The sequence below is a fragment of the Podarcis gaigeae genome (genome assembly GCF_964106915.1).
Source record: "Podarcis gaigeae genome assembly, chromosome: W".
Lineage (NCBI taxonomy): Eukaryota > Metazoa > Chordata > Lepidosauria > Squamata > Lacertidae > Podarcis > Podarcis gaigeae.
In genome coordinates, this window is record NC_139695.1 from 4,703,659 (window position 1) to 4,727,837 (window position 24,179).

Genomic DNA, 24,179 nt, shown 5'->3' on the forward strand with positions numbered 1-24,179 from the left:
TCTTCAAGGACATCCCTAAATACATTTTGGAGGTGAGAACCTTCTATAAAGACCTAGTCGACCTGCTAAAGGAAAATACTATCCCATTTAGGTGGGAGTTCCCACAAGGACTGTCCTTCAACTTTAAAGGTAAGAAGATAAAAATAAAAACAATTCAAGACAAAGAACAGTTTTTGGAGAGATATTTAGAAGACCTGCGGAAAGGAACGGTAGGAGAGAGAGAAACAACTGACATTGCAAACTTATCATTTGGACTTAACCCAATACCAACCGAGGAGGAACAAAAGCTTGGAGCAGTCGGTGGAAAAGGTACCCAGTAACAAGATGTCTCTGCAACTGCTGAGTTGGAATTGTAACGGTCTAAACCTTCCCCGAAAAAGAAATCAAGTTTTTCACATTTTAAAGAAAGAACAGTTAGATATAATATGCCTACAAGAAACCCATATCGCCAGGATACACAGGAAACTTCTGACAAATAAGAGATTGGGACAAGAATTTATATCATCAGACAAAGTCAAGAAAAGAGGTGTGGTGATCTATGTAAAAGAAAAATTGGTTCCAAAAATGATATTTAAAGATGAACAAGGAAGATACCTGGCAGTTGAAATTCAAATTCAAGGAGAAAAAGTTTTGATAGTAGGAGTATATGCACCAAACGAAGGGAAGGCCGAATTCTTTAAGAAGCTGCATGAGACATTAATGGACTTCTTGGACTATAAAATCTTAATGATGGGAGATATGAACGGAGTTGTCTCCACAAACACGGATAAAGCACAGAGACAAGTGATTTCTAAGGAAGGGAGACTACCAAAGACTTTTTTTGAAATGACTGAGACTATGGATTTGATTGATATCTGGAGAACAAGGAACCCTCTGGAGAGGGAGGGAACCTTCTTTTCTGAAGCAAAGATGACATGGACAAGAATTGACCAAATATGGGTTACTAGTAGCCTGGTGCCAAGAATAAAAAAAGTAGGAATCTGCCCAAAAGCCTGCTCCGACCATAATGCTGTAAAGATGGAAATGAAACTAACAACAACTGGATCCTTTAGATGGAGAATGAATGACACCCTATTCAAAGATGAAGAGATTTACAAGAAGGCCCAAAAAGCAGTGAAAGATTATTTTGAGGTAAACTTGAGAACAGATGTGGAGAAAAGAATAATTTGGGACGCTAGCAAAGCCGTGATGCGAGGTTTTCTAATTCAACAGAATTCTATAAAGAGGAAAAAACAAAACGAGAGGAAAGAAAAAATCTTAGGAAAAATAAAAGAAGTAGAAAAGAAATTGAGGTCCAGACCAAAGTCTCAGGAGATTTTGAGAGAAATAAAGTATTATCAGACGCAATACATGGAACTGATGAACCAAGAAATAGAATGGAAAATAAAGCAGATGAGACAAAAGACATTTGAATCAGCAGACAAATGTGGGAAACTTCTGTCATGGCAACTGAAAAAAAGGCAGAAACTGAACACTGTGACAAGTTTAGAAATGGATGGAAAGATTATCCACAAACCCAACGAGATAAGTAATTGTTTTCAAAGTTTTTTTAGGAAACTGTATGCACAAGGGCCAGTAAATGAACAAGAAATAGAAGAATTTATTAGAAAATATGGTTTACCAAAAATTTCAGAACAAAGCAAAATGATTCTGAATGAAAAGATAACAGATCAGGAAATAGAGGGTGCCATTCAGAACATGCAATTGGGAAAATCTCCAGGACCAGACGGTTTGACTGCTAGATATTACAAAGCGTTGAAGGAATGGTTAATACAACCATTGAAGGAAGTTTGTAATGAAATTATGGAGGGGAAAAAGGCACCTGAATCGTGGAAAGAGGCTTTCATCTCACTTATACCGAAAACAGAGACTGAAAAGAACCAGGTTAAAAACTACCGCCCTATATCCTTACTTAATGTGGATTATAAAATTTTTGCAGACATTTTGGCAAAAAGACTAAAAAAAGTACTGATAGGGGAGATTCATAAAGATCAAGCTGGCTTTCTCCCAGGGAGACATATGTCAGACAATGTGAGGAACATAGACATTTTGGAGTTATTAGAAGTTGACATTAACCGAAAGGCGGTTTTGATTTTTGTGGATGCGGAGAAAGCCTTTGACAACATTTGTTGGAGTTTTATGATGAAGAATCTCCAAGGGATGGGGGTAGGCCAAGGTTTTGAAAACGGTATAGGTGCAATATATTCTAAACAAAAAGCAAAGCTAATAGTGAACAATGTGGTAACGGAAGAAATACCTATAGAAAAAGGTACACGACAGGGGTGCCCAATATCCCCTTTGCTTTTTATATCTGTCCTGGAGGTTTTGTTAAACATGATTAGAAAGGATCAGTTGGTTAAAGGAATACAGGTCGGAGCTAAACATTATAAATTAAGGGCATTTGCAGATGACTTAGTGTTAACGTTGCAACAGCCAGATACTAGTACCAAAAGAGCATTAGAATTAATTGAGATATTTGGTCAAGTAGCAGGATTTAAACTGAATAAACAGAAAACGAAAGTGTTGGAAAAAAATTTAACAATGGAAGAAAAAGAGAGATTTCAGAGTGAAACTGGTTTGGAAATAATGAAAAAAGTGAAATACCTAGGGGTGAATTTAACATCTAAGAATGTGAACTTATTTAAAGACAATTATGAAAAATGTTGGACAGAAGTTAAGAAAGATCTAGAAATATGGTCTAGGCTGAGACTTTCCTTGTTAGGCCGAATTGCTGTTATCAAGATGAACGTATTGCCTAGAATGTTATTTTTATTTCAGACCTTACAGATTCTAGACAAGATGGATTGCTTCAAGAGGTGGCAGAAAGATATATCTAAATTTGTCTGGCAGGGCAAAAAGCCCAGAATAAAATTTAAGATCTTAACTGATGCAAAAGATAGAGGGGGTTTTGCCCTGCCGGACTTAAGACTCTATTATGAATCAGCGGCTTTCTGCTGGTTGAAACACTGGCTACTCCTTGAAGACACAGACATTTTGGACCTAGAAGGGTATGATAATAACTTTGGTTGGCATGCATATCTATGGTATGACAAGATAAAGGTGCATAAAGGCTTTAAAAACCATATTATTAGGAAAGCTTTGTATAATGTCTGGATTCGATATAAAGATTTGTTGGAAAGTAAAAACCCTAGGTGGCTGTCACCAATGGAAGCCAAGGCGGTGAAAAAATTAAATATGGAACCTAACTGGCCAAAATATTGTGAAATCCTAGAACAAGATGGCGAAAAGTTTAAACTCCAGAGTCATGAGAAGCTAAAGTTTAAAGTTCGAGATTGGTTACATTACTATCAGATAAATGAGACATTTAAGCAGGACAGGAAATTAGGATTTCAGAAGGAGAGGTCAAAGTTAGAAACAGAACTGCTAGAACCCAATACTAAGAATCTATCTAGAATGTATAACTTGCTGTTGAAATGGAATACACAGGAGGAAACCGTTAAATCAGCTATGATTAAATGGGCACAGGATATCGGTCATGACATTATGTTTGCTGACTGGGAACAGTTATGGACCACCGGCATTAAGTTTACGGCATGTAGTGCCTTAAAAAAGAACATAATGAAAATGATCTATAGGTGGTACATGACCCCAGTCAAGCTTGCAAAAATCTACCATTTGCCCAATAATAAATGTTGGAAATGTAATGAGTCTGAAGGTACCTTCTATCATCTTTGGTGGACCTGCCGAAAGATTAAAGCCTTTTGGGAAATGATCTATAATGAAATCAAAAAAGTCCTTAAGTGGACATTTATAAAGAAACCGGAGGCTTTTCTCTTGGGCATGGTTGGCCAGTGGGTGCCAAGGAAGGATAGGACTTTTTTTATGTATGCGACCACAGCAGCAAGGATCCTGTTGGCAAAGTATTGGAAGATGCAAGAACTACCTACTCTGGAAGAATGGCAGACAAAGGTGATTGACTTTATGGGACTGGCAGAGATGACCGGCAGAATCCGTGACCAGGGGAAAGAGACAGTGGAAGAGGACTGGAAGAAATTTAAAATATATCTTAAAAATTGTTGTAAAATTGAGGACTGATAAGATGTCTGGGGGTAAGAAATAGAGAATTACAGCTGTAAACATTAACATTAAGGAAATTTAAAGAAAACTACTAGAGAAATTGACTGAAGGGTTGCTAAAGAGTTGTAAAACAAGGATGCAGTGAAAGGGAGGTATGGGGAAGTCATGTTTTAAATGTTTTTTATATGTTTTTGTTCTGTGTTTTGTTTGTCTTTTTGTTAAAAAACCAATAAAAATTATTATATATAAAAAAAGAAAAAGATCTAGGGGTCTTCTTGGGCCTCAATCTTAACCTGAGTCCTCATCGTGGAGAAGCGCAAAAGCGCTAAGGCAATTCTAGATTTTATCCACAGAAGTCTAGCGTTCAGATCAGGGGAAGTAAAGCCGTTTCTGACCCCATGGGGGAAGAGAGGGGGTTGCGGTCTTGCCCCTCCCCCAAGCGCGGGGGCTGGCCTGCTGCCCCCGCGAGAGTTGGGGGAATCCCTGGGCGTGCCTTCCACCCATCCGCCAATCGGCGGGCTGGGGGAGGCGTGGCCTTGGCATACTTAAGGCCAGGCACGCCCAGGGACCACCCTCTTTACTCCTGGCCAGCTGAGAGGTTTCCACGCGCTTGGAAAGGGTAACACGCGCTTGCCGGGTCTCCCTTCTCTGTGCGGTTCATTTAAACCTCCTTGCTCTTTGGGGCCGATTCCTCCCCTCGCCTGCTGTCGCTTCGTGCGTCCTTCTCCCCCTCCTTTAGCCCTCCTCCCCCCCCCCTTGTGCCGGAACCCTGTCTGCGTGGTGCTAGCGGTTTATTTTTCAGCTTCCTTTCTCACTCTCCCCCGTTACCCCCTTACCTCTGCGGATCTCCGTGCTGGTTGCTATAGAAGCTTGTGGGCGTCACGTGGTGAAGGCTCAGAAGCCATTTTAGCTAAGGGCAGACCAGCAACCTCATCCACCCTCCGGCCGCCACTTTGAGGAGCCTTGTGGTGAAGGCTTGGTAGCCATTTCAACTGAGGGCGGAACAGCGACCACCCCCACCTTCCTACCGCCATTTTGGGGAGGCCCAAACCACAGGGCGTCATTGTTTTGACGCCAGGTGCTGAAGCCTGAGGGGCCATTTTGAGATAGGGCAGAGTGCACTGGCCGCCATTTTGGGCAACCACGTGGGAGGACAGGGGCAGCCATTTTGTTTAAGGGCAAGGGCCTGGCAATTACTTTTGATCGTTAAATTCTTGCCTTCCTATTCCTCTGAACTTATAGATATTTTCATTGGGCATTGCAGCATCATTGGCTGCTGCCAGTTATCGTAGGGATGCACATTTATTTTCAATTTGAGGAGCGTTTGTAAGCTTTTCTTCCAGTGTTTGCAAGCAAACTCCTGGTGAACATCGCCATCTAGCGGCAGGAGTGATATTAGCAGCTTTATCGGAAGTGTTATTTTATGCCTTTAATTGGCCTGCAGCCTGTGATTGTTTGCTTATCAGGTTGCTTATTTGCCTAGTTATTTTGTTCCTTTAATTACCTAATTCTAAGTTAATTTATTCCTTTAATTCGGCAGCAGCCCGTGATTTAATTCCTGTTATTGTGTTCCTTTAATTCGGCAGCAGCCTGTAATTGTGTGCTTATCAGGTCGCTTATTTGCCTAGTTATTTTGTTCCTTATATTACTTAATTCCTAGTTATTTTATTCCTTTAATTCGGCAGCAGCCTGTGGTTGTGTGCTTATCAGGTTGCTTATTTGCCTAGTTATTTTGTTCCTTTAATTACTTAATTCCTAGTTATTTTATTCCCTTAATTCGGCAGCAGCCTGTGATTTAATTCCTAGTTATTTTATTCTGTGCTTGTGTGCCTATCAGGTTTGCTTATTTGCCTAGTAGTGCTAGATAGTATATTGGCTTTAGCAGCTAAAATACTAGCTAAGCTTTTGTTGCCTCTTGGAAGTTAAGCTCCTGTTTCCCTCAAGATTGGAGAGTCCCCCTAGTGGTGCAGCAATAAAACTGCTAGCACATTTGCAAAGCTAAGCAGGGTCCGATGTGGTCTCAAATTGGATGGGAGACCAGGTGTTGAAAAGTTTAACATCAGATTACTAGATAAAGGTGGAATATATTTCATTTTACTGTTTTACTGCAAAGTATAATATCTGCACATTTAGTCTCATATATTGAGATTGACTGGTAGGAGGAGTAGCTCAGGCAAGTAAAACACATAGTTATTTCTGTGATTTACATTTATAAGTGGGACTTATTTAATACTTTCGCAGGCAACCGTTTTTAGCAATCATTCAAACTGTGTGCTATTTGCCTGAATTTCTCTGAGTGTCTCAACAGCTGGGCCAGTGGTTGCTATCAGCACTCTGGTCACAGCTAGCCCGTCCCAAGGTGGTAGTGCAACCAGGGGGTGGAATTGCTGAACAGTGCGGTGTAGATAATACTGAACCACATTTCACTACAATAGGTAATTCTGAAATAAATAAATAAATAAATAAATAAATAAATAAATTAAAATAAAATAAAATAAAATAAAATAAAATAAAATAAAATATACAGATCCTAAATTTTGCTAGTCCAAGCCTTGGTGCTGTGTTGGCAATACTGAACAAGAATCGCACACAGTTCATTATGGCTTCCGGCGGGGATCAGCAGCCATCTACTTCTGCCAACCAGCTAGCACCCTCAGCGGCCAATGGTAACGCGCTAATGGCTGCCATGCCCTGTGACCCACAAGCCTTTGCCCAGTTTTTCATGGCTTTTGAAACATTCTATAAAAAGTGTAAGCAGGGGCCTTTGGCGCTGCCAGCCCCTGAGCCATCGCAGGACGTGATTCCTGACACTCTGCCTTTGAATCAGGGGCAGTTGGGTACGTCATCTGCTATAGCTGCAGGTCCCCAATCCGATACCACAGCAGGGGGCCGCCCCAATACCAGGGCTAGGTCCGCCCTAGCTAAAAAAGCTGCTCAAGGAGCCGGAAAGGGCAAGGCGCCAGCAAAGGGCAGCGGCAAAGCTAAGGCACACGAAAAAGGGAGCAATAGCATCACCACCTCACGAGCGATAGGTACACCTAGTGTCTTTCAGGAACAGCAGGCTACGCATAGTTCCACTGAGGACAGCGCAGGTTCCAGCCGTGAGGAAGAGCGTGAGGATCCACAATCGCCTCAGACAACGGCCAGCGCCTCTAATAGTGAGACGCAAGGGGGTAAGAGGAAAGCTAAAAAGAAGCACACCTCGGCTAAGAAGAAAAGGTGCAAGCATTCCGAGACCGAGGAAGAGTCAGGTACGTCCTCTTCAGATTCTGATTCCGAGGGTTCGATGGATGGCTATTGGGGTATTGGTGAGAATAATCACGGGATCCCGCTGTGGGCCCATGAAAGGAGGGCCAATTCTCACCGGAAAACCTTCAATGGGGTGCTAGAGTGGAAAGACGGGGCATTGGTAGAAGACGTTAAGGTCGCTACCAATCAGCCCACCGATTTTATCCTGGGGAACCACCTGTCCAAAAGGAAGAGGAATAAGATCCTCAATGGGGATTACGTGGATATATTTTCCCTCCTCCCTCCAACCAAAGTAACCGGTAAAGGTGAAAAGCGTCGCTCCTATGGTAAGAGGAGATATCGCACGCCCAGAGCAGAGCGCACCTTCGAGAACTGGTTGGATGGGTACCAGGTTTTCATGGGTGTGGTATGTGCAGCGTATCCCAAGCGAGCCATGGATTTAGTTGCATACCAGGCTCATGTTAGGCGCGCCCGAGCCCTCGCGGGAGAAAACTCAGCATTAACTTATGATGAGAATTTCCGGAGAAATGCCTCCCTACATCCTACCACACGATGGGACCTTACGGACCCTAACTTCTGGGGCGAGGATGTAAATCCCTACATTGAGAAGAAAAGTCTGGACGCGGTCAAGGCTGGTAAGACTGAGACAAAGCGTCGGCGCCAGTGTTGGGAATTCAACAGGGGCGTTTGCTCACGCCCCTTTTGTAAGTATCTCCACGAATGTGAGCGGTGCTGGGGTAATCACCCTGCATCCGCGTGCTTTAAAAACAAGCCACAGCCCTTTCGGGGGGGCAGGGGGTACTTCCAAAACAGCAGCAGGGGTGCCCCCGGTGCTGCTGCCCAAGGAACCAGCAACCGCCAGTAGCGTTAATCTTTGCTTGGCCTTTTCCCCCATCCGCTTGCAGCCCCTCAAAGTGTTGTTGGATCAGTACCCAGATAAGACAGCGGCAAAATACCTGTGGGAGGGGTTCTCAATGGGATTCAGAATCCCGGTGGCTACCCCCCCCCAACACTAGGGAGGCAGGGAATCAGAAATCAGTCAGGGAAAGGCCCGATATAGTCAGAAAAAAGATAGATAAAGAAATCAGAGCTGGTAGGGTAGCCGGGCCATTTCCAGAACCACCCTTTGAGGGCCTTCACGTGTCTCCGCTAGGCATAGTACCAAAAAAGGCCCCGGGCGAATTCCGCATGATTCATAACCTCTCCTACCCAAGGGGAGGCTCGGTCAATGACTCAATTCCTCAAGAACTTTGTACAGTGAGATACGCTTCCTTCAATCAGGCCGTCAAAATGATTCGTAAATTTGGCCGAGGGGCCTTTTTGGCAAAATGTGATATTGAGTCAGCCTTCCGCCTTCTCCCTGTACACCCAGATGATTTCAAATGGTTGGGTTTCAAATTTGAGGATGCGTATTTCATTGACAAAGCTATGCCCATGGGTTGCTCCGTGGCTTGTGCAGCATTCGAATCCTTTAGCACATTTCTAGATTGGGCCCTACGCTTCAGAACGGGATCCGCGGGTGTGTCTCATTATCTCGATGACTTTATTTTGGCAGCAGATAGCAAGCCGCGCTGCTCCGCCTTGCTCGAGGCTCTCACGTCCCTAGCCGGCGAACTAGGGGTACCCCTAGCCGCCGATAAAACAGAGGGTCCGGCCACTTCATTGGTTTATTTGGGTATCGAACTAGACACAGTGGCCCAGAATTCCAGGTTGCCGCGAGAAAAGCTAGCATCCCTCAAGGCTCTGATACAGCAACTTTTGCCTCTCAAGAAAGTTACCCTAAGACAAATCCAATCCCTGCTAGGCCACCTTAATTTTGCATGCAGGGTTGTTGCCCCGGGCCGCCCATTCTGCGGCCGCCTGGCTAGACTGTCGGCCGGGCTGAAAGCCCCTCAGCACCGGGTACGCCTCTCCAAGGAAGTTAAGGCTGACTTGGGTATTTGGCTACAATTTCTGGAAAAGTACAATGGTATATCATTATGGCAGGATGCCTTGGTGCTCAACTCTGACTTTCAAGTTCATTCAGATGCAGCCGGGTCGTTGGGTTTTGGGGTCTACTTTCGTGGCCAGTGGTGTGCTGAAAAATGGCCCCCAGACTGGCATGGCCAGCCCATTACTCGGGACCTTACATTTTTGGAGTTCTTCCCCATTGTGGTGGCTGTACACCTGTGGGCAGACCAATTCCGCAACCACAGGGTATGTTTCAATACCGATAACCAAGCAGTCGTAGCGGTTCTCTCTAGGCAGTCCGCTCGGTCGTCCAGAGTGGGAAACCTATTACGATCCTTTGTCTTGTTGTGTCTGGAACAGAATATATGTTTTTCGGCCAAATTCGTGTCCGGCATTAATAACGACATTGCGGATGCTCTATCTCGTTTCCAGATGGAGCGCTTCCGCTTATTAGCGCCGGATGCGGAGCAATCATCGATGCCTTTCCCGGAGCACCTCTGGAGGATTGGGAGCGAGAAATTATGAAGGGAGTATTCGGGGCTGTAGCCCCATCCACGATGAGGTCGTACGGGAAGGCTTGGGCCGATTTCTTAAGGTTTCACATGAGCTTGCCTGGCTCAAGTCATCGTGCTACCCCCACTACCAGGGAGGTCCTCCGCTACCTGGCGCACCTGAAGGATTTAGGCAGGGCCCCAAAAACGCTTAATATCCAGTCCGCAGGGATTTCATACTTTTGTAAAGCCTTCTTTGAAACCGACCCGTGTGCGGCATTCATTGTGCGTAAAACGCTAGAGGGATGGCGCAGGCAGCACCCCCCCAGCTCGGACAGGAGGCAGCCCATTACATATGATTTACTGACACGGATACACAAATCACTGCGAACTATATGCTGGTCGAAGTACGAGGCGCGCCTATTCTCGGCCGCCTATTCCATATCTTTCTTTGGTGCTGTCAGAGCCACCCGTGGTCCCAGCTCACAAGAGACCAAAATCCAGTCCAAGTTATATACAAAAGGTTTTATTGAAGAACATTGTTGTCGTTACATCCAAGCTCCGTGGCTCAGCATCTGTTACCCTTAGATGTTTGAAGTCCCCTCTGAGTCAGTCCCGCCCCTGCACCAGCTTAAGAGGCTTGTACTGCTCCACCTTTTCCTCTCCTTCCTTTTCCGCAGGGTCTTCCTGCCCCCCTGTGCTCCCTCCCTTCGGGACTCCCCCGAGGCTGAGTCTTCTGACGCCTGCTCCCCCCTCCTTCGTGCTTTGGGACCAGGCTCCTCCTCAGGGCTCTCCTCATTTCCGCGCGCCTCCACATTTGAACTTGGCGCGCGTACGTTGCTTCTGACCTTCCTTTCGACCGTTACGCTACTCTCGGTACTACACTCCTCCCCTTCCTGCAGGACGTTCTGCTCCGAACTCCTTCCCCTCTCTGCTCCCTGTTCTGCTCCTCCTGACACACTGGTAACTCCACCCCCTTCACTCCGTTCCGACGGAGAGGCCGGTCCCGATCTCCAACCCCCACTGGGGATTCCCTCTTCGTTCCCCTGCTTCTGACTGCTTCCCTCTCTACTGCCCCTTGGCCTGACCAGGGGGGCTCCCTTTTGGGAATCCTCGGATTCACTTGACGGACTCACTGACAACCTCGGGTCATCGTCGTCCTCTTCCTCGTCACCCTGGGACCCCTCCCCCTCGCTCTCTGTCCCTGAAACCCTGACAGGTGCTCTACGCGTGGGCGAGGTGGTCTGCGAAGGAGGGGGCACCCACTCGCAGAGGGGTGTGTTAATGAGTGATCTGACCCTCTCTGGAGACGACCTCATTGTCCGGGTGCGGAGCTCAAAGACGGATCAGCAGGGCAAGGGGGCCCTAATTCGGCTCCCAGCAGTTCACAGTAAAGGCCCCTGTCCAGTGAGGGATACGCGGCGTTTCTTGTACCTGAGGCCGAAAGGACCTGGCCCACTTCTGTTGCACGCAGATGGATCCCCCCTGACTAGGCATCAATTCACCAGAGCCCCCCCTTCCCCCCTCCCGCCCATCGGGTGCAGGTTGTAGGAGCTGCAGCTCTTCGGAGGTGGATGCAGGATACAGGTTGTGTACCTCCATATCCTCTGCTTGCAGTTCGGTGTATGAGTGTTCGAATTCGGGTTCTTGACCCAAAGTGTTCTCTTCTCCCTCTTCCATTGGTACCTCGTCTGGTGCTGCCGGCCAAGGTCCCGTCAGCCATTTCCTGCGCCAGTCCTCCTCTGGTTGCTCGTCCCACCAATAGGAGGTTTCTGTGTCCACCCCTGAGCACGATCCCCTGGGCGGGCTAGATTCTGGCGTTCTCTCCTCGGCTGAAGAAAAACCCCGGAAAGTACTGCCTGAGAGTGTGGGCGTAAAGAGCCAGTCATCAAAGTACTCGGCTGGCATGGGTCTATGCGGGAAAAGGGCATGGAACTCGTCTTTTAGAAGAGGTTCGTCTAAAGCGTAGCCCGGCACCCAACCGTTGGCACTGGCTGGAGTGCCCTCTGTGGCTAGAAAGTATTCTACCCCCTCTTCCCCCCATCTCGAGTCCAGGATTTCTGTGACCTCGTTGAGTGGTTCGGCCCTAGGCGCCCTCTCCCTCTCCTGTGACTTAGTGTGTAGTTGCGGGACTGTTTCAGACTCCTGAAACCTGTGCGGTGCCTTGTAGGGGGTGAGCACCGACCTATGAAATACCGGATGCACTCTGGAACCTTCGGGGAGGGCTAGTCGAAAGGCTACAGGGTTGATCTTAGCCTCCACTTGGTACGGCCCTAACTGCCTGTGCCCTAGCTTCTTCTTGGCCAACGACTTGGCTGGCATGGCTTGGGCGGCTAACCACACCCAGTCCCCCACCTGGATCTCCTCCCCCGCTCTCCTGTTTTTGTCTGCCTGCACCTTATATGCTTGCTTGGCCAGCTCCAAATGTTTCCGCAACTCTTCGTGCACCTCCTGCAGCTCCGCTGCAAACTGGTCGGCTTCTTGCGGCACCCCCTCTCTCGGTGCCCCGAACCCCGGGAAGGTTCTGGGATGCCGACCGTTGTTCGCGAAGAACGGCGTCACCCCCGTGGACGCGTGCTTCGTGTTGTTATAGGCAAACTCTGCCATCGGCAGGTAGTCCACCCAAGCTGCGGGTCGCTGATTGGCGTAACATCTCAAGTACTGCTGCATGATCGCGTTGACCCTCTCAGCTTGGCCGTTGGTCTGTGGGTGTCTCGCCGACGTAAGGTTGATCTTGACGTTCAGGATACCTAAAAGCTTCTGCCAAAAATTGGAAACAAACTGGCGCCCCCTGTCGGACAGGATGGACTGCGGCAGCCCATGCACCTTGAACACGTGATCAATGAAGAGTTTGGCAGTCTGTTCCGCCGTCGCCACCTTTGCGCACGGAATGAAGTGCGCCATCTTGGTGAACAGGTCCACAACCACCAGTACCGCTGTCTTCCCTCTGGAGCTGGGCAGGTCAGTAACGAAGTCCAGGGCTACCCTCTCCCACGGTTGCTGTGGCGTTTCCAGCGGTTCCAACAGCCCCGCTGGCTTCTGGTGTACTGGCTTGAACCTCTGACAAGTGTCACACCTGGCGACGTAATCCGCTACCTCTCCGCGCATCCGGGGCCACCAAAAGTCCCTTGCCACCAGTTCTATTGTCTTCTCCTTACCGAAGTGGCCAGCACTGGGGGCGTCGTGCAACTGCTGCAGAACCTTTGCGCGAAGCTCGTCGCTTGGCACGTAGAGGGCACCTTTGCGAGTTAGCAGTCCGTCGCGCAGTTGGAACTCTTCTCCACTCTGCACACCTCTGCGCAACTCCTCCATTTTGGACTGTGCAAACTGATCCACGTGCAACGCGCGTCGCACCGCGTCCAGATCTACTGCGATGGCAGCGCACGACCACGCCTGCGGTGCGAAAATGTGCTTGGCTGCTACTGGCGCCGCTTCATCGAGATATTGCGGTTTCCTGGATAGCGCATCGGCTATAACGTTGGAATCTCCTGGGATGTACTCTATCCGAAAGTCGAAATCCGCGAAGAATTCCGCCCAGCGCATGTGTCTCTGGCTTTGGAGCTTCGCCGTGCGCCAATACTCTAGGTTCTTGTGATCCGTGCGGACCTGTACTGTGTGCTTGGCTCCTATGAGGAAGTGTCGCCACGCTTTGAAAGCTGCGTGAATGGCTAACAGCTCCCTGTCCCATATGGTGTAGTTTTGCTCCGCCTTGCTGAGCTTTCGGGAGTAAAAGGCACCGGGTCTCCAGTTTCCATGTGGATCTTCTTGCAGGAGTACAGCTCCAACCGCCCTGTCTGACGCGTCGGTCTCCACTCACATGGGCCTGCCTGGATTCACGTGCAGCAGTTGCTCCTCGGAGGCGAAAAGGCTTTTAAGCTTCCGAAAAGAGCGCTCCGCCTGTTCCGTCCACACGAACCTCTTCTTCTTGGAACTCAGAGTGTCCGTGATCGCTGCTGTCTCCTTTGCAAAACCTCTGATGAATTTGCGGTAGAAGTTGGCGAAGCCGACGAATCTCTGGACTTCCTTCCGATTGCGTGGGCTCTTCCAGTCCAACACCGCGCGGACCTTGACGCTGTCCATGGCCAGCCCCTTGTCGGACAGCTTGTAGCCCAGGAAATCCACCTCCGTCACATCAAACTGGCACTTCTCTAACTTGGCGTAGAGCCTGTTCTCCCGTAGTCTTTGCAGGACTTCCTTTACGTCCCTCTCGTGGGCCTCTTCCGTCTCCGAAAAGATCAGGATGTCGTCGAGGAAACACACACATTTCTTGTAGAGGAGTCCCGCTAGCACGTGATGCATAAAGGCTTGGAATACGTGAGATCCATTTTGGAGACCAAACGGCATAACTCTGTATTCATACGTGCCCAGAGGCGTGAACATGGCCGTTTTCCACTCATCGCCCTCCCGGATGCGTATGAGGTTATACGCTCCACGCAGATCCAATTTGGTGAAGATCTTCCCCTTCCTCACGGTTGCTAGGAGATCATCTATCTTGGGCATGGGGAAGGCCTTGGGCTTGGTCATACTGTTTATGAACCTGTAATCCACAATGAGTCTTTTTTGGGGCGTGTCTCTCTTCTTTACAAAGAACACAGGACTGCCCCCCACTGCTTTCGATTCCCGGATGAATCCACGCTTCAAATTGTGCTCTATGAACTCCCTGAGCTCTTGCATCTCGTCCTCAGACATGGAATACAGTTTTGCAGTCGGCAACTGCGCCCCCGGCACCAGGTCGATGGCACAATCATAAGGTCTGTGGGGCGGCAACTGGTCAGCTTCCTTCTCGCAGAAAACCTCCAGGAACCCTTCGTACTTGCTAGGTACTGCCTGCACCATGCCAAGTCGCAGCTGGTGCTCAGCCCCCTCCTCCTGGCAGGACTGGATGCAATTTTGAGCACAGTACGATGAGCAAAAGGTGATCTGGCGTTGGTACCACGCTACAGCAGGACTGTGTTTCTCCAGCCAACTCATGCCTAATACTATAGGCGTGTCAGACAGTTGGGTGACATTGAAGCTAATGACTTCTCTGTGATCTCCTATCCGCATCACCATGGGAGGTGTCTGTTGCACAACTTGCCCTCCTAGCAATTTCCTGCCATCCACTGTGACTACGTTCAGAGGCGTTGTGGCGGGCAGAAGCGCTATGCGATGCTGCTTGACGAATTGCATCCCCACGAAATCGGCATTGCTCCCCGAATCGATCGTGAGGGGCACTTCTAGGGTGGTCCCATTTGGCAACTGAAGTGTTGCAGTGAGCTGCACCGCTGGCTTGGGTGGTAAAGGGTCTGTGGGTTGCAAAGACGCTGGGGACTGTTCTACAGATTCGCCTGGCTGAGCCCCAGCAATTCTGCTTGCAGCCAGGCATTGTCGTTTCCCTGAGGTTCCTCTTCCTGGATCACTTCTGCAGCTACCGTCGCTAAAGCTGCAGTGTGTTTCTGGAGCCTCTGGGGGCACTCTTTCGCCATGTGCAGTGCACTGTCGCAGATGTAACACTTCCTGGTCCCTCTAGGAGGCTTCGCCTTTACTGCACCGGAAACTGGGGCTCTGGCTGTTGCTTGAGCCTTAGCACCACCAAGTTCCATCGGCTCCTCCCCCTGCCTCCCGAGCGGCGAGGGATGTGACTGACTGAACTCTCTGGGGATGAAAGAAGACGTCCTCGCTGGTGGAAGCACCTGACGTTCTTCCTCATTGTGCCAAGGACGTCCCTCGTGACGTATGCCAATCGCCAGAGCCCTCTGCACCACCTGCTCCAGGGTCTGAGGTCTGTCTCCCCTGGCAAGTTCGTCCTTTATGGGACCGCTGAGACCCTCCCAGAACAAATCCCTCACCGGTGTGCAGTCTTTCTCCCAGCGTAACGCAGTCAGTAAAGCAAAAAATCTGGAATGGTACTGACGCACAGTGGCTTTGCCTTGCCGCAGTCCAAATATCTCCCTGCGTGCAAGATCCAAATCTACGGTTGACTGGAAGCAGGCATCCATCGCTTTAATGAATTCATCAGAATCGCGGCGGGCAGGACCATCTTCACGCCACAAATTGCGCAACCAGTCTCTGGCCGGCCCATGCAAGTGAGAAATAATAAACCCCACTTTCTCCTCCTCATCTTTAAAGTCATGACGAAGCAAGTGTAATGCATACAAAACGTCTGCTCTGAAACTGGGGTAGTGCTTCAGGTTCCCATCGAAGTGGGTGACTAGGCTGCCCCCCCGCCTTCCAAGTCCAATGCCCTCTGATCTGGACCCTGGGAACCCTTCCCTGTTTGCACGCTCCCACCTTGTTTGCAGGTCCTGGCAGCGCTTCTCCATTTCGTCATGCTTCTTCTGAGACGCAAGGACTGCAGCGGTGAGTTCGGAAACTGTAGTTCGCAGTGCTGTCAGCTGATCCTCCGCACTCATGGCTGTCACCGTTTGTGAGCTTTGCAAAAAAAAAAAATTTTGCGTTCTTTGGGAGGGGACTTACTGTCAGAGCCACCCGTGGTCCCAGCTCACAAGAGACCAAAATCCAGTCCAAGTTATATACAAAAGGTTTTATTGAAGAACATTGTTGTCGTTACATCCAAGCTCCGTGGCTCAGCATCTGTTACCCTTAGATGTTTGAAGTCCCCTCTGAGTCAGTCCCGCCCCTGCACCAGCTTAAGAGGCTTGTACTGCTCCACCTTTTCCTCTCCTTCCTTTTCCGCAGGGTCTTCCTGCCCCCCTGTGCTCCCTCCCTTCGGGACTCCCCCGAGGCTGAGTCTTCTGACGCCTGCTCCCCCCTCCTTCGTGCTTTGGGACCAGGCTCCTCCTCAGGGCTCTCCTCATTTCCGCGCGCCTCCACATTTGAACTTGGCGCGCGTACGTTGCTTCTGACCTTCCTTTCGACCGTTACGCTACTCTCGGTACTACACTCCTCCCCTTCCTGCAGGACGTTCTGCTCCGAACTCCTTCCCCTCTCTGCTCCCTGTTCTGCTCCTTCTGACACACTGGTAACTCCACCCCCTTCACTCCGTTCCGACGGAGAGGCCGGTCCCGATCTCCAACCCCCACTGGGGATTCCCTCTTCGTTCCCCTGCTTCTGACTGCTTCCCTCTCTACTGCCCCTTGGCCTGACCAGGGGGGCTCCCTTTTGGGAATCCTCGGATTCACTTGACGGACTCACTGACAACCTCGGGTCATCGTCGTCCTCTTCCTCGTCACCCTGGGACCCCTCCCCCTCGCTCTCTGTCCCTGAAACCCTGACAGGTGCTCTACGCGTGGGCGAGGTGGTCTGCGAAGGAGGGGGCACCCACTCGCAGAGGGGTGTGTTAATGAGTGATCTGACCCTCTCTGGAGACGACCTCATTGTCCGGGTGCGGAGCTCAAAGACGGATCAGCAGGGCAAGGGGGCCCTAATTCGGCTCCCAGCAGTTCACAGTAAAGGCCCCTGTCCAGTGAGGGATACGCAGCGTTTCTTGTACCTGAGGCCGAAAGGACCTGGCCCACTTCTGTTGCACGCAGATGGATCCCCCCTGACTAGGCATCAATTCACCAGGGTGATGAGGTCGGCATTGTCGGCATGTGGTTTACTGCCACTCGAGTTTGCAGCCCATTCCTTCTGTATTGGAGCGGCCACCACAGCGGTGCACATGGGGCTTTCCACCGAAAGGATAAAAGAATTGGGGAGGTGGAAATCTAATGCGTATAAGGCTTATGTCAGAAACAATTTATGACTAGGACTGCTACCCCTGACCTCTGTTCCCCTGTCCATTTACCTTGCAGATCCCAGGAGAGTGCGCATTTGGTTGGTGGGCCACAGTATTGTTCACTGGGCCAGGAATCGTGCCTTGAGTTCTGGAATGGGCAGCAACTTGAGTTTACCTGCTAACGTGGAACTGGTTTGGATAGCGCGTAGAGGGATGCGCTGGAGTGAATTCAAACCAGTGGTGATGGCGAGGGCCGCGGTTGATGGGCCGCCCGATGCCCTGGTGATTCAGTTGGGTGAAAATGATCTGGCTTACCGTAAAGCCATTGATCTGAGATGGAACATTTTCGACGATTTGTCCGAGCTGGTGGCAACATATCCAAACATCACTATTTTATGGTCCTCGTTGCTGGAGAGGAGGACATGGCGGGATTGTGCGAGCCCAGTGGGGGTCAACAAGGCTAGGAAAGTTTTAGAACGGGCAGTTGGACGTAGAGTGGCAGCCCTGGGCGGGTGCGTCATAGGGCACCCAGGCATTCAGTTCAGCAACAAGGCCCTCTACAGAAAGGATGGTGTGCATCTTTCTGATGCCGGAAGTGATATTTGGCTGGATGACATTATGTCAGGGATTAGGAGTTGGTTACAGGTTTGAAGGTATTGGCGGCGAGCTCCGCTCGGGTGGCGGTTAGGCATTGGCTGGGGGTTCAATTGTTATGCAAATGGATCGGGGGGAAGGTACGCCATCACCTTCCCCAAGAAAAGGGGTAGTCCGGTAAAGGACTCCGGGGGGCGTTGTCTTGTCCGAAACCTGGGAAGGTAAGGGCCTCCGGCACGCCCCCGAGCGGTGACACCCGTGGGATCCTAGTTGGCGTACTTCAACAGGACCCCCCACAGTTCGTGTTAACCCATCCCGGTCACCATGCCGGGTAGTGGATAGGTGCCAATGCCTAAGGCCAATACCTTCAATTCTCTAATCAATAAAGTTGTGGCCTTTTCATGCCCAATTAACTTAATCAACGTCTCCTGTGTCTTTATTTCTGGGGGGGAGGGGTATTGACACGCAACAGTACCCCTCAATTCTGAGCTGCTTCCCTTCATAGCACTGAGCTCCAGTGCAACTCCTTCCTGACCCAGGAAGCAGACGCCAGCTTCCCAACAGGCCTGGAACTGCCCCCTCCTCCCCTCCGACCTCTTGTGGGCCTGGCCCAGTTCCATGCTGTTAGGACCTCCGTGTAAAATTGTTGCTCCAAGACACAGAATGCCGCTGGAGATGAGCTGTTGGGGAGAAGCAGCTTGTGGGGAGGTTGCTTTCCTGCCCAGCTTGTGGGCTTCCCAGAGGCATCTAGTTAGGCTGAGAGGCAGGGACTGGCCCAAGCTCACCCAGACCGCTTCATGGTTGTGTGGGATTTGAACCCTGGCCTTCTAGGTCCCAGCCCAACACGCTACCCACTACACCACACAGCCAGGCCCCCCCAGTCAGGAGTCCAATTCCCAGAAGCCTCAGCCAATACTGCCCTGTGATGCTGGAGCTGTGGAAAGGCATTGCCACCCATTGGGGCTCTTTTTCTGCTTCAGCAAGAAAAGGTTCTCCTTGAGGGCTTTTAAGGCCAGAGAATGCACATCTTGAATAAATGAAAGTCCAATGGACAAATACCAGCAGGAACCTAGGCAAATGGCTAGAGGAGAGGATTGCTGATGGCTCTAGATATAATGACTAGGCTCTGCCTCCATTGTTGGAGGCAGTGGTGCCTCTGCATCCTAGTTGCTAGAAACCACAGAAGGAGAGAGCGGTCTTGTGTGCGAATCCTCCTTGTGGGTTGGCCTCTGGGTGAACAGGATGCTGGACTGAATGCTGGACTGAACGGGCCACTGGCCTGATCCAGAAGACACTTTGGATGTTCACTGCTGAGGATCATAGCTGTCAACTCCCCCCCCTTTTTAAAAAAAGATATTTATTAACATTTCAAAAATTATACAGAAAAAATAAAACACACAAAAACATATCAAATATAAAAAATACAAAACTAAAAACAGTTTAAAAACAAGTAAAATTTCGTTCCCTTATTTTTTTATAACTTACTTCCCAGACCTCCTCGTACCTCCCCTTTTTGTATTCCAATTTCTAATTATTAACTCAGCAAATCCTCACCCTTAGTTTTCATTTAATTTTCAACCTTTCTTTTCTTTTTACTTAATCATTACAGCTGAAAACCACTTAATTTCTAAACCAACATCATTCTAGCATTCATTAATTTTGCAATATTTCCCAAGATAGTCCTTAAATTTCTTCCAATCTTCCTCTGCCGTCTCTCTTCCCTGGTCTCGGATTCTGCCAGTCATTTCTGCCAGTCCCATATAGTCTATCACCTTCATCTGCCATTCTTCCAAAGTGGGTAGATCTTGTGTCTTCCGATACTTTGCGATGAGTATTCTTGCTGCTGTTGTAGCATACATAAAGAATGTTCTGTCCTTCTTTGGCACCAATTGGCCGACCATGCCCAGGAGAAAGGCCTCTGGTTTCTTCAGGAAGGTATATTTAAATACCTTTTTCATTTCATTATATATCATTTCCCAGAAAGCCTTAATCCTTGGGCACGTCCACCAAAGGTGAAAGAATGTACCTTCATTTTCTTTACATTTCCAACATTTATTATCAGGCAAATGGTAGATTTTTGCGAGCTTGACTGGGGTCATGTACCACCTGTAAATCATTTTCATAATATTCTCTCTTAGGGCATTACATGCCGTAAATTTCATGCCAGTGGTCCACAACTGTTCCTAGTCAGCAAACATAATGTTATGACCAATATCTTGTGCCCACTTAATCATAGCTGATTTAACCGTTTCATCCTGCGTATTCCATTTCAACAGCAAGTTATACATCTTTGACAAGTTCTTAATTTTTGGTTCTAACAATTCTGTTTCCAATTTTGATTTTTCCACCTGGGAGCCAATTTTCCTGTCCAACTTGTAAGCCTCCATTATTTGATAATAACGAAGCCAGTCTCGCACTTTATCTTTTAGTTTCTCAAAACTCTGCAATTTCAGTTTGTCCCCTTCTTGTTCCAAGATTTTCCAATATTTCGGCCATTTGGACTCCATATTGAGTCTTTTCACAGCCTTTGCCTCCATTGGCGACAACCACCTTGGGGTTTTATTTTCCAACAAGTCTTTATATTTAATCCAGACATTATACAATGCTGGCCTGACAATATGATTTTTAAATGCTTTGTGAGCTTTAACCTTGTCATACCACAAATATGCATACCAACCAAAAATATTGTTAAAACCTTCTAAATCCAAAATGTCTGTGTTCTCAAGAAGCAGCCAATCTTTCAACCAGCAGAATGCTGCTGATTCATAGTAAAGTTTAAAGTCTGGCAGGGCAGACTTCCCTTTCCTTTGCATCAGTTAAAAATCTTAAATTTTATTCTGGGCTTCTTGCCCTGCCAAACAAATCTAGAAATATCTTTCTGCCACTTCTTGAAACAGTCCATCTTGTCCACAATTTGTAATGTTTGAAACAAAAACAACATTCTAGGCAATACATTCATCTTTATAGCTGCAATTCGAGAAATCGGTCTATGTCCATTTCTTTCTGCGGCCCTTGTGAATATAGTTGTTTAAAATATCTCTGGAAGCAATTTCTAATCTCGATTGGGTTGTAAATGTTCTTTCCTTCGACTTCTAAATTTGTAACCGTATTTAATTTTTGTCTTTTCCTCATTTGCCAAGCCAATAGTTTACCACATTTATCTGCTGATTTGAATGTCTTTTGTCTCATTTGTTTAATTTTCCATTCTATTTCTTGGTTCATCAGTTCCATATATTGTGTTTGATGTGTTTGATGTTGTCAGAGGCTCAGGAGCAGAGGCACAGGGAAGAGAGGAAATGGAGAGCGAAGGGGAAGAATCTGAGGGCAGCGTAGGAGAAGATGACAGTGGCCCGAGAGATTCCATGAGCCTCTTCAGCGAATCAGAAGATTCACAGAAGGGGGCGCCGGTGGCCAGGGCAAGGGGGGTCCCAAGGGGGACACTCCAGAAGCAAGGGGCCAGCGGGGACTCCCAGAGCAGCAGTTGGAGATCAGGACCAACTTCCCCACCAGAGCGTAGTGGGGGGGAAGAGTCCCAGGTATCGGGGCCAGCGTCTCCCCCAGCAGGGAGAGAAGATGAGTCAGGGCTGACCACGCCTCCATCGGAGAGTCAGGGAACGGAGGGGAGGTCAGGTCCAGCTAGCCTCCCGGAAGAGGGAAGCAGTGACAGAAGCAGTGTAACGGTCAGGAGGAAGGTCATTGGGTTCGCGCGAGCGCCAAGTTCAAATGTACAGGCGAGCGGGACAGCAGAGAACCTGGATTGGGAACCAGGTCCTAAAGCCCGCCGGAGGCAGGTGGAGGAGTCAGGGGACTCAGCGTCAGAAGAGTCCAGAAAGGGGAATGCCCCAGCGGACAGGAAGACCCAGAGGAGGAGAGAGCAGAGGAAGAGGTGGAGCAGGGCTAGAGTCTTAAACTGGTGTCAGAGGGGAGGAGGTTCAGACGGAGCTTCGGCGGTCTAGGGTTTAAGACGTAGAGCTGCACGCCACGGCTTTGAAATAGAGACTGAACTTCAATAAAGACTTTTGTATATAACAACGACCTGGCGTTGGTCCTCTGTGAGCTGGGACCTTGGGGCAGCTCTGACAGATGTGTTTCCATATATTGTGTTTGATGTATATTGTGTTTGATGTTCCATATATTGTGTTTGAAGGAAGGGTGGAAGGAAGGGTGGAAGGAAGGGTGGAAGGGTGGAAGGAAGGAAGGGTGGAAGGGTGGAAGGGTGGATGGAAGGAAGGAAGGAAGGGTGGGTGGGTGGAAGGGTGGAAGGAAGGGTGGAAGGAAGGAAGGGTGGAAGGAAGGAAGGGTGGAAGGAAGGAAGGGTGGAAGGAAGGAAGGGTGGAAGGGTGGAAGGAAGGATGGAAGGAAGGAAGGAAGGAAGGAAGGAAGTGTGGAAGAAGGGTGGAAGGAAGGAAGGAAGGAAGGAAGGGTGGAAGGGTGGAAGGAAGGGTGGAAGGAAGGGTGGAAGGGTAGAAGGAAGGGGTGGAAGGAAGGAAGGGTGGAAGGAAGGAAGGAACGGTGAGTGGAAGGAAGGGTGGAAGGAAGGAAGGGGGGAAGTATATTGAGACTGATGGTCATTTGTTGGGGACTGAAACCGGGAAAGGGCGGGGTGGAGTTTGGGAATCCAAAGGGGACATAATTATAATTTGTTCTGTTTCTATTCTGTTTTGTTATTTGTATGAAAATTGGGAAATTCGTGGAAGGGAATATTGGTCGATCTTAGAAAAATGTTTTAAGAATGAGTATTGATGTATAAGTATTGATGTTTAAGTTTGGATATGGCAAAAGTGGTTTTTAAAATGAACTAAATTAAATGAAAATAAGGTTAGCAAAAATAAATTGAGGAAAAGGTAAAAGAGAAACAAATAAATAAAAGAGAAAAAGAAAAATAATAATATGTTAAAATAAATTATTAAGTTAAAGTTGAGAAATAAGTAATGAGGATTTACTGAGCTAACAATTTAAATTGGAATACACGAAATAGAGCTGTGAGGAGGGCTGAGAAATAAGGTAAAAGAAAATAAGCAATTGAAATTTTATGTGTTTTTAATCGTTTTTAAGTTTGGTATTTTTGTATGTTTGTTATTTTTTGTTTATTTTTGTTTTTGTTTTATTATTGAAAATGCTAATAAATATTTTTAAAAAAAGGAAGGGAGGGAGGGAGGGAGGAAGGAAGGAAGGGTGGAAGGAGGGGTGGAAGGAAGGGTGGAAGGGTGGAAGGAAGGGTGGAAGGGTGGAAGGGTGGAAGTGTGGAAGGGTGGAAGGAAGGGTGGAAGGGTGGAAGGGTGGAAGGAAGGGTGCAAGGGTGGAAGGAAGGGTGGAAGGAAGGGTGGAAGGAAGGGTGGAAGGAAGTATGGAAGGGTGGAAGGGTGGAAGGAAGGAAGGAAGGGTGGATGGAAGGAAGGAAGGGTGGAAGGAAGGAAGGAAGGGTGGAAGGAAGGGTGGAAGGAAGGAAGGGAGGGAGGAAGGGGAGGAAGGAAGGGAGGAAGGAAGGGTGGAAGGGTGGAAGGAAGGGTGGAAGGGTGGAAGGAAGTATGCAAGGGTGGAAGGAAGGGTGGAAGGGTGGAAGGAAGGGTGGAAGGAAGGAAGGAAGGAAGGAAGGAAGGAAGGGAGGGAGGGAGGGAGGGTGGAAGGAAGGAAGGAAGGGTGGAAGGGTGGAAGGAAGGGTGGAAAGGTGGAAGGGTGGAAGGGTGGAAGGAAGGTGGAAGGGTGGAAGGAAGGGTGGAAGGGTGGAAGGAAGTATGGAAGGGTGGAAAGAAGTATGGAAGGGTGGAAGGAAGGGTGGAAGGAAGGGTGGAAGGGTGGAAGGAAGGGTGGAAGGGTGGAAGAAAGGGTGGAAGGGTGGAAGAAAGGGTGGAAGGTTTGAAGGAAGGGTGGAAGGATGGAAGGGTGGAAGGAAGGAAGGAAGGGAGGGAGGGAGGGAGGGAGGGAGGGTGGAAGGAAGGGTGGAAGGGTGGAAGGAAGGAAGGGTGGGTGGAAGGAAGGAAGGGTGGGTGGAAGGAAGGGTGGGTGGGAGGAAGGAAGAAAGGAAGGAAGGAAGAAAGGATGGAAGGAATGAAGGAAGGGTGGGTGGAAGGGTGGAAGGGTGGGTGGAAGGGTGGAAGGGTGGAAGGAAAGGGTAGAAGGGGGGAAGGGTGGAAGGAAGGAAGTGTGGAAGGGTGAAAGGGTGGAAGGAAGGGTGGAATGGTGGAAGGAAGGAAGTGTGG